General features: G+C 41.3%; 1 long non-coding RNA gene across 1 annotated transcript; it reads right to left on the bottom strand.

The window, feature by feature from the left end:
- Positions 1 to 278: 278 nt before the first annotated feature.
- LOC135328970 (uncharacterized) lies at positions 279 to 9,113 on the bottom strand. Its single transcript, XR_010390100.1, has 3 exons — positions 8,891 to 9,113; positions 3,294 to 3,402; positions 279 to 372 (listed from the first exon to the last, which is right to left on the bottom strand). It is a non-coding gene; the product is annotated as an uncharacterized LOC135328970 (long non-coding RNA).
- Positions 9,114 to 9,628: the final 515 nt, after the last annotated feature.

Here is a 9,628-nt window from a genome sequence, read left to right as displayed (position 1 = left end):
TAAGTAAGGTTTGCATCTGAAATGTCACTCCCAGCTTTTTGTTTGGCAGCAGTGTAGCTGTCAACCTGCTCAGAACTGGCAGCAAGCTCTGTTTCCATGCACGTCACCATTGCTAACAGAGACTGGTGAGCTCCTCCAAATGTCAATATCCTTAGCAAGGCTTGGTGGCTGGTCCCTGCTCACCCTGGATTACTCCGTTGCTGTGTCATTATAGGAACTTTGGGATATGGGGAAACAAAGAGAGCAGGTGTAATGCCCTGATTTCTTACCTGGAAATGACATCCAGGGAGCATGTGTATTCCCAGCAAAGTCCAAACATGCACAGGTGTGCTCCTGCATTGGAGGTTCCACTATATTTCACAACAGAGGCACCTGCAAACATTATAGGATATGGATAAGAGAAAAAGGTTCCCCCTCATTAAATACTAGGAAATATAAGGAACAATGGCAGAATCAGATGCATCACTCAGCCCAGAACAGAGGAACCTTAGCCTAGGAGGGATCACTGGAGTCACTAACTCCAGCTCCCTGTAGGCAATCACACAATCCCACTTCATGGTCCAGTCAAGATTGGCAAAAAATAATTTAAAAAAAAATTAAAAAACAGGAATGCCAGGAGAGGCAGGGACAGGAGTTTACAGGGCTTCCAGGAAGCAAATCTAAACCTGATTTTTGAAACTGCAGTGATTATTCCACTGCTTTAACCTTTTCCATGTAGCACCAAAAACATACCCGTTATCTTTCTTTTAACCTCAGATTAAACTGCATCCTATGCTTGCAGGACTCCAAAAGCCAGTGAATATAATGCACCATCACTGGCAAAGAAACAGTACTTTGGTTAGTGGGTTTTGTGTGTGCCAGCAATTTATGCAAGAGACAAGTCAATAACGCAGCTACCTAAAGCACCCCCTTCTGTTTCAAACTCTTTCTGCGTGGCTCATCCTTGCAAAGGCACTACATACACATCTGAAGATGAATATCAAAAATATGTGTGGGTGGACATTGCTGTTTCCAGACAAGAAAACCCCAGACAGCAGCTACTAGAGCCAGTGCATCCATATATTTGGAGTGTAACCCTATAGTTCAAATCAAGGCTACAGCTGGCCAGAGAAAGGACTTTGAGGCTGCCGTGGACCAGGAGAAGACCCATCCCTGCTAGCAGAGACTGAAAGGACCTCTCTGACCAGACCCTGACAGGACCACAGGCTTTCACCCAGTGGCTCCTGTGGCAAGTGCACAAGCCATGCTCCAGCTTGAGTATCTGACTTAGGAAGACATATAGGCATAACTTCAGTGAAGAAGAACCCACAGTATCCCTCAATAAATTGTTCCAGTGCTTGACTGCTCTCACATTTAGAAATATTTTCCTTGTTTGTAGTCCAAATGGATATGTCTGTCTTCAGCTTTCAGCTAGTGGATCCTGTTACAGCTTTTTCTGGTAGGTTAAAGAACCATCTTTTACCTGAAGCCACCTCCTTAGCTGGGAGATTTACAACACCCAAAAAACTTTTTGTTTTCAACCTTCATATCAGTAAACTATTTGTTTTCCACATGGCGTGTTTTTCAGACTTTTATTAATTCTGCAGCATTTTGCCAATGCTTTCTCTTTTTCAGTGTGTTTTTCGAAGTGCAGCTACCAGGATCAGATACAGAATTCCTGCAGGAGTTTCATCAGTGCTCTACAAAGATAACTTCCCCTCTCTAGTTTTATACCTACCTTATATTTCTGATACACCTGCACATCACATTGCAATGTCAAATGTCTCAGGAACCATAAGCAGGTCCAGCTCAGATATCTTTACATAGCTTTGTAGACCTTCTTTACATTATCACTGTTGGCCAGAGCATTCCTATGGGAGCTCACTGATGGAATAATTGTGCCTGGAGTTGTTTTCAGAGTTACTGCTGTTCACAACACAGAACCCATTTGGCCATCCCCAGACCAAGGAGAGAAGTTTCACTGGTGACCCCTGCCCAGGTAGCAGGAGTTACAGAGGCAAAAGCGATATAGATGAGTAGGAAGATTATGAGAGATTTTCACTCTCGTTTTCTTCATTCAGATCTAATTTTGACCCCAATCAGCGCCATCTGATGGCAGAGAAGGTTCTCACAAGCTCATGTCAAAAGGGACACTCTCAGGAAAGATCCAAGAACTGCACCTACCAAGAAATATCTTTCTTGTCTACAATAGCTGTTCCTTTAAGTTGGATCTAAAACATTTTGGAAAGGCTCTCCATCCTACAACTGGTGCCTCTTCCTTACCTGTTCCTTCTTCCCCTCAACCCACCAAATAATGAGTTTTCTTGGGATTCCATCAGCACAAAAAATTAATAAAATAAAATTACTTTGAGAGATAAGACCCCTGCAATTTTCTTTTTTTAAAATGGATTTAGCCTAAAGCTAAAATCTTGCATGAAACAAAAGATAAACAAAAAAACCCAAAACCCAAAGTCCCTAGACAAATAAGAGGAATTCAGAATACAGCAACGAACTCTACAGCACTGCCTAGAAAAGATGCCCAGGAAGAATATTATTGCAAGAAAAGCAATCATCTTCACCACTGGTGCACAGTGCTTCACTAGGGAGGGAAGGAATGCCCTAGGCTGAAATTGTTATTAAGCTTATTTTATTAATTTCTGTTATTAGAATCATAAAACCTTTGAAGTCATTAACAGGCCAATACTAGGAGGCTGAGATCAGACCAATTATTCAGGAAAACACACTATGGAAGAGGAAATCTCTCCTGAATATTAGCAAGGAACATGGGGAACTGCACCGCTTTGGTCTTGCTGAGGATGTGAACATATTTTTGGTATTTTACAGTTTTGAGCAGTAATGGCTAATGGACATCTCTAAACAGAAAACAATAAGGTTTTGAGGACCCAGATGACTTTTTTTTTAATATATATCTTTTATATATATATAATAAACATCAGAGTACCTGGTCTTTAGACCAAAGAGTCAGATATATACTGATTTCATTTAATATAAGAAAGGGCATATTGTCTCTGTTCATAGAACATTAATAGCAATACAGCATGAAGTGCATCACTGTGTTAGGCTTGAAACATCAAGTGTCCTTAGAAGAGGTTAATGAAGTTAGGCTGTTTTTTTCAAAATACTTGTCAAGTTAATCTTTAACAGTTTGACACTAGTGACATTGGAATGTAAGAGTAAGGGGTCATGTAATGTTAAATAGCTGAGTAAGGCGTATTAGTGGTAGCACAAGATATGTAAGCAATGCATACAATCTACAAATGCATATGTATATTCGATGGTTTAAAGATACTCACATGCTTAATGGTTTAGCGGGAAGAAAAGCCATTTTTCTAAGATCTCTTGTGACATTCTTCCTGCTTCCATCAATCACAGGAAATTTGAATTATTACACAGAGCGTTGTCCTGCAGAAGAACACACAGAATACTCACACGATTTTAGTATAAACTTAAACCCTGTGCCTGCTCTTGTGCGAACTACAAGATTTCCAACAGCAATTTTAATTAATGTTTTGTGGCTCTTCTGAAGGACAAGACTACCTAAAAAGCAGATATTAAACTGTGCTGCCCTTACCTTTATGTAACAGACAACCACCTGATAGGCGGGGGCTAGACAAATGAAGTCCATTTTCCTAATCAGCTGCACAAGCAATATGTGAGGTGCAGAACACATCTGTGTTCTCCAATAGCCACAGAGCTGCCAATAGTATTTTTGTCTTGGAGACCACTTATTTCTTGTTGTTCTGAAGGAAAGATAATGTTCGGGAATACAGAAATTATGTGAGGACAGGGAAAAGCTGAGCTTTTGAACAAAGCCAGAGGTCTGATGTGTAAATTTGCTGTTCATACTAGTTTATCACTACTCTTGAAAGACAAGAAGTGCCTTAGAGGACTAGACGAATCATGTCTCTTAGACAGCCTGCCTAAGAAGTGCTGCTACTGTTTCTGGACTAGGTGGTATTTTAGGAGAATACTGGATACCCATAATAGGCTACCCTATTTCCTTCTACCTGTTCTGCATGTGACAACTAAGGGTATGTCACTTAAAAGCAAAAATAAAAAGAGGTCGTAGGTCTCTTTAAGGTTATTATCCTGCACTAATTCTGAAGTACTGAAGATAAAAGCACAGATCAATAGTATGATAAGAAACAGACTCATATTTGGGGACTCCTCTGCCTACTGCTACACATAAAACTCAAATGGCCACATCAAGGACTAGAAACAGACACCAGGCTTCAACTCTGGGGTTTAGTTACAGCTATCCAGAAAAGAGGTCTCCAAAGCAAGATGTTATTGCTTCAAAAGTGCTTCCCATAGTTCTTGACACAGACTCTATCAAGCAGCATGTGCACTGTGGACATGAGGTCCCATTGCCACCTAGCTTTTGATCAGTCCCACTCTCATGGTTACCAAGCATTATATCCATTTAGCTGGAAACTCACAAGAATCTGAAGAATACTTGGGATTCCCTGTGCCTTTCACCTACAGAGTATGCTCCTGCAAGGCATGACAAGAGAGCGATGTGGCTCTTCGAGAGCGACTGGCTGCTTCGTTTACACTTTTGCCTGTCTTAAGCACTCCTTGCTGTTTCTCTACAAGGATGGCTTCTCTGGCAGGTTGTATTCTAGCTTCAGCTGAGGCATGCTGGAGACATGCTTACATCTGGAGGCCCTTTTGAAAGCCCTGAGGAGGAAAGGAATTCCTTGCAGAATAGGTACAACCAGGAAAAAAACACTGCCTTTCTCCTGCTGCAGAGCGCAGCTACTCCTCCATCCTCCTCTAGCAGATGTAATGTGGAGGTGCCGCATAGACACAAACCGCTGAAGCAACTCAAGTACATCTCAGAGGTCACTAACCTGGATGACAGACATATCCAATTCAGGACACATCTCTCATGTTGCCTCAAATTGCAGGATTTGCAGTAGGATCCTAATTTTACATTGATCTGTCTCATCAGGAACTTGGAGATCATTTAGTTTGAGACGTTCAAACTCTACAACTAGCATCTATCACTAGGCACTACTAACTAAGGTACCTTAGAAAGATACTGCTTAGCGGAAAAATTGGATTGGCTGTGGTAACTGCACTATCTCTGTATCCACTGCAGGGATCCAACTGAGCTTTTAGGAGCAACTATTCTAAAGATACTGTGTTTATGGAAAGATGGTATAGTGGATTATACTCTTCTATATCTCATCTAAAAAATGTTCATCTCCCTGGCAAGGGAGTTGGATATAGCCTTTGCTAAGAGTTCTGTATTTCAGATCCTGTGATCCAGCTGTGCTTTTATTTAGCAACTGGACACAAACCCTAATAGCTTTGCTGCATCCCCTACTTGCCACACTCCATAAAGACTGGAGGAGCACAGCAACCATCTAGAGCAAGGTATCTAAAAGCAAAATAAGTTCTCAATTTAAACATTACCATTTAAAAGCTGCAAATGAATAAATGCCACAAGTGGGCATTCTGAATGTGATCGGTTCCACTGAGGACTCTCCAGATATCTCTGAGTCAGTGAGTGGTACATCTGAACAAAACCAAAAGGGAAACTTACAGAATAAATTTAATATAACCAGCCACTATTGTTGGCATGGGTTAGAGGAAAGCTATAATCATGTAGGATGCATCTGTGTGTTATAAGCATTGCATTCTTAATCACAATAAAAAGACAAAGATTTCTAGTTCTGGTTTTGTTAAGCACAGTGTGACATTACAGATGGTAGCTGGCAACACCTCTATTAAAAGTCCATATTTTGTTAAAATCATGAAGGCTTAGAAATAATGTAAACTTTCTGCATGACAGAGCTATGCATTGAGCCATAGATCTCTCACAAATAAGTTATTCTGTGCTTAGTGAAGTCCTGCATATAATCACTCAGCAGCACTACCATAAGTTGAGACCCTTTTTTGGCCCTCATATTGCAGACATTTCTGGAGAATGAGATGGTTTTGTTTGCTACTTGAATGCTAGAATTGCAGAAAGGGAGCGATCAGCAATACAGCACAGAGCCAGGTACTATATAGTCATAGGCCATAGCACAAGATTATTTTTTTCAGCAGAATGCAATTCCAAACTGCTGCTGCTCCAGTGCTGGCAACACAGGAAATCCCCTTGCAAGCTGTTCAGGTTATGTGCATGCCCTCCATCAGCACTGATTCTCAGTTATTTAATCAGTTGAAGACCAGTGGGGGATGTAGACTTATTTTCTCTCATGACCAGATAAATGGACTTTGACAGAGATCTCCATGGATGAGAGAGCAGGCTATAAACTTGCGCTCTGTGGCTCCACTGAGTGATGGCCTTTGCACTACATGACCTCATTGGTAATTTTAACCAAGATGTCCCTGCTTCCCTTCACCAAGAAAAGCTCTTTCATCAAGCTCTAAATTAGTTGATTCAATGGCTCAATACTGTTATCACAGACTTGCTCTGCTGAAGGTCAGCATCTCAAGACCCAGTAAGGAAAAGAAACACTTTGGCCTCTACACAACTTTACGAGCTTGTCCTTACAGCATGTTAGCATCAGGACAGTGAGGTGAGGATACAATGAAGAACAGAAGTAATTAAATAGGATACAGAAGAGAGATCAAATCTGTAAAAAGGCAGCAGGGACCCACTGAGACATAGGACACATTTTTTCCTTCTCCAGTCATTTTGCCTGTTTTCTTTACTGTCTTTCCATTTCTCTGGCCCCACCTCTTCTCTCTCTGGCAGAGACTATGTCCCCCAACATGTCTGCACAGTGCTGCATGCGTCAGGTCGGTACTGCACTGTAAATGGGAAAGGTAATGCTTGTAATAATACTGCTAATAATGACAAGCTTGTACCATAGCCTCAGAAAAACTAATGAAAAGAGCTTGAATTTAAACAGAAAGTGAAGATGTTGAAATGCCTTCAAATACAATTCTTAAAAATTGAAGTAGCTTGCAGAAGCACAGCTTTCCCTTACTTCCTCACACACATCTCTTGGTAGATGCAGAGGTTCTGCTTTGAAGGTTGGCTCATCTCCCACTACATCTTTCTGTTGCTCTCCCTCATTTGAGGAAAATGTACTTACATTAGCCACCCTGCTGCCTTTAAAAGAAAAAAAGAATAGGATCTCAGTTATGAGTAGAAAAGGGCCAGCAAAACTGTCCTCAGTGAACAACATCTACAAAAGATGCAGGACATCAAGAAGCATTAACTATAATTCAAAAGCCTTTCAGGAGGAGATAATACACATAGTCCCACTTTAATTTAAGGAACAAAGTAAAAAAGCTCTTTAGCTAAATGATTGCAAGGCTGCTGGCCTAAGTTAATTGCTCTCCCTTTGCAGTAGGCTGAGGAAAGGGACAGTCAGAGATAGTGTGCATGACAGAGAAAAACGTAGCAGTTGATACCAAATTGCCATTATTTACATTCAATAATCTGTATCACAGCACATTGGCAGGGACTTTGGGCTAAACCTTCATGTAAAAATGGGGCTTATAGGCACAAAAATACGGTATTTGTGGAGCGTAACCCGCAGCACTGTATGTCGTGATTTGAAAATAGATCTTCAGGTAACCTCAGATAATTTGTACAAAATTGGAGACGGGGAAATTAGGGAAGAGGAGCCTATAGGATGAACTACTACTTGAATTACCAGTGCCCGAGTATAACTTGTACTTCTACTGAATCTGTATATGTTGTTTTCTTATACCTTGTGAATTACATGTATACAAATACATTGGTTCATATGATTATATCAGAAATACCTGTTTTAATTCTACTCAGTACCACAAATAATGTGCCGTAACTTGACCTTTCTGGTGTGTGATAACCTGCCTGGACACAGAACATTTAAACAGTAGACAGGCCCTTCATAGGAGCTTGCAAGTCAGTGCAAATATCATGTGCAGCCTCTGTAAACTGGTAGCAAAGAAAAAGAGAAACAAAAACTGCAGCTTAGAGAGAAGAAAATCTTGGATGCTGTGTAATTTGCAGCATGTTACTCCATATGTTCAAACCTACAGTATAACTGCTTTCTAAAGGAAAAAGATAAACATCAGCAGAAGACCCAGCACCCCACATTCACCCTGAGGGAGGAGTGACTCTAAGGTGAGCTTAGTGGTTCTCCATTGCTGATTCTAAGTGGCTAACTTCAAATTATAGCACAAGAAGGTCACCCGAAGAAGTAGAGAAATCAGTAGGCTCTTGAGGTAGAGTTTAAAGCTTTATTGCTACTCAACAGCAAGCAGAACGTCCTTCCTTCCCAAATAAAGGTGAGAGGTAGATGGGAGCCCACTATGAAAAATATGTCTCGGAGAAGTTTCATATTGGTCTCCTGTGGTTTCTGAAGCTCAGAGATGCTTCAGAGGTCCTGTAAAGCAAGAAGTAACTGCCAAGGTATTTAAAGTTTGATTTTCCTCATATTTACATTTTTCTTTAGTAAACAGTGCCCCCAACTTTGTAATCCAAAACTTAACTCTTTGCTTTGATAGCATAAACTGGCTTTCTTAATGTGTTGTGCCTGATCTGAAGACAGACATCAGCACATTTCCAGCTCTCGAGAAGCAATTCCTGCAGAAGAAGTAATCCGACTAGCAGGGCCGAATTCCAGGATATGAACGGAAATCTGCTCCTGAAAAGGCAGCAGGTGAAGTGACAGAGCATCCCCTTCGGGAACCTTGTATTGTCACAAGATCCTTATTTAAAAGAGACTTTGATGCTTCTCTTTTAGAGATCTGTCTTTGTTCCTTTCTCTCCCATCTTTTTCACATCTGTCATGTACCATGGTTCTTGACACTTCAAGATTATTCCATCAGACATGCGATTATCCCCCATTACTTTGTTCTGCATCAGTCTCTTCCCCTGTGGACGGACACATGCATTCAACAGTGTGCTTAGCATGAAGAGCTTCAAAACCCTTACCTTGCAAGGACCCGCCAGGTCCTGCTGCTGCAGCGATCACTAGCCAAGTTCCCACTGTCTGTAGTCAGGCAGAGTAAGGCTCTCAGTCCATTAGTAATCTAGAAAGAAGAAAGGACCTTTGCCTCGCTCATACTAACTCTCTTGCTTAAAATGGCTTTAGCCAGAGGCAACTCCACATGCTTAGTAATGTTTTGCCCTCAAGAAAAGAGTCACTACTGCAATACCAATCCAGTCATGAGCTCACACAGCAACTGAGCAAGTTCTAACTCATGGCACAGTGGCAAAGAGATGCTGACTACGACAGCGTAACTCCTAACACAACCATTTCCTCTTACTGGCCTCATAGCAGGGGTATCTACATTCAGCAGAGAAACTTTCAGAGCATCTGAGGGCAGGATCTCAGAGTAAGAATAGTTCTCACTTCTGTCCAGTCGCATCATATAAAATCTGCCAAGATCAACACTGTTAGCCCCCCCAAAATGGAACTGAGATGATTGCATTAAAAAACACATCTCATTTGTAATATACCTACCTGCTAGTGAAAACCACACAATTGAGGTACTGCTGCTCCAAAGCAATAGATGCACATGGAAGATGTGCAGTGGGTCTGGAGCAGTTAGCACCAGTGAGTAGGGTCAGGTTCTCAGTGCTGTGTTACACAGGCTAACCCTGCAGAATGTCTGATTCTTATTAGTAAAGAGATGACTCAGGGAAGTTTTTAAACAGCCCAAAACCAAA

The sequence above is a fragment of the Dromaius novaehollandiae genome, chromosome 7 (assembly GCF_036370855.1).
Source record: "Dromaius novaehollandiae isolate bDroNov1 chromosome 7, bDroNov1.hap1, whole genome shotgun sequence".
NCBI classification, from domain to species: Eukaryota; Metazoa; Chordata; class Aves; order Casuariiformes; family Dromaiidae; genus Dromaius; species Dromaius novaehollandiae.
Note: the sequence above shows the minus strand (reverse complement) of the source record. Positions and strands in the feature narration are given on the sequence as shown.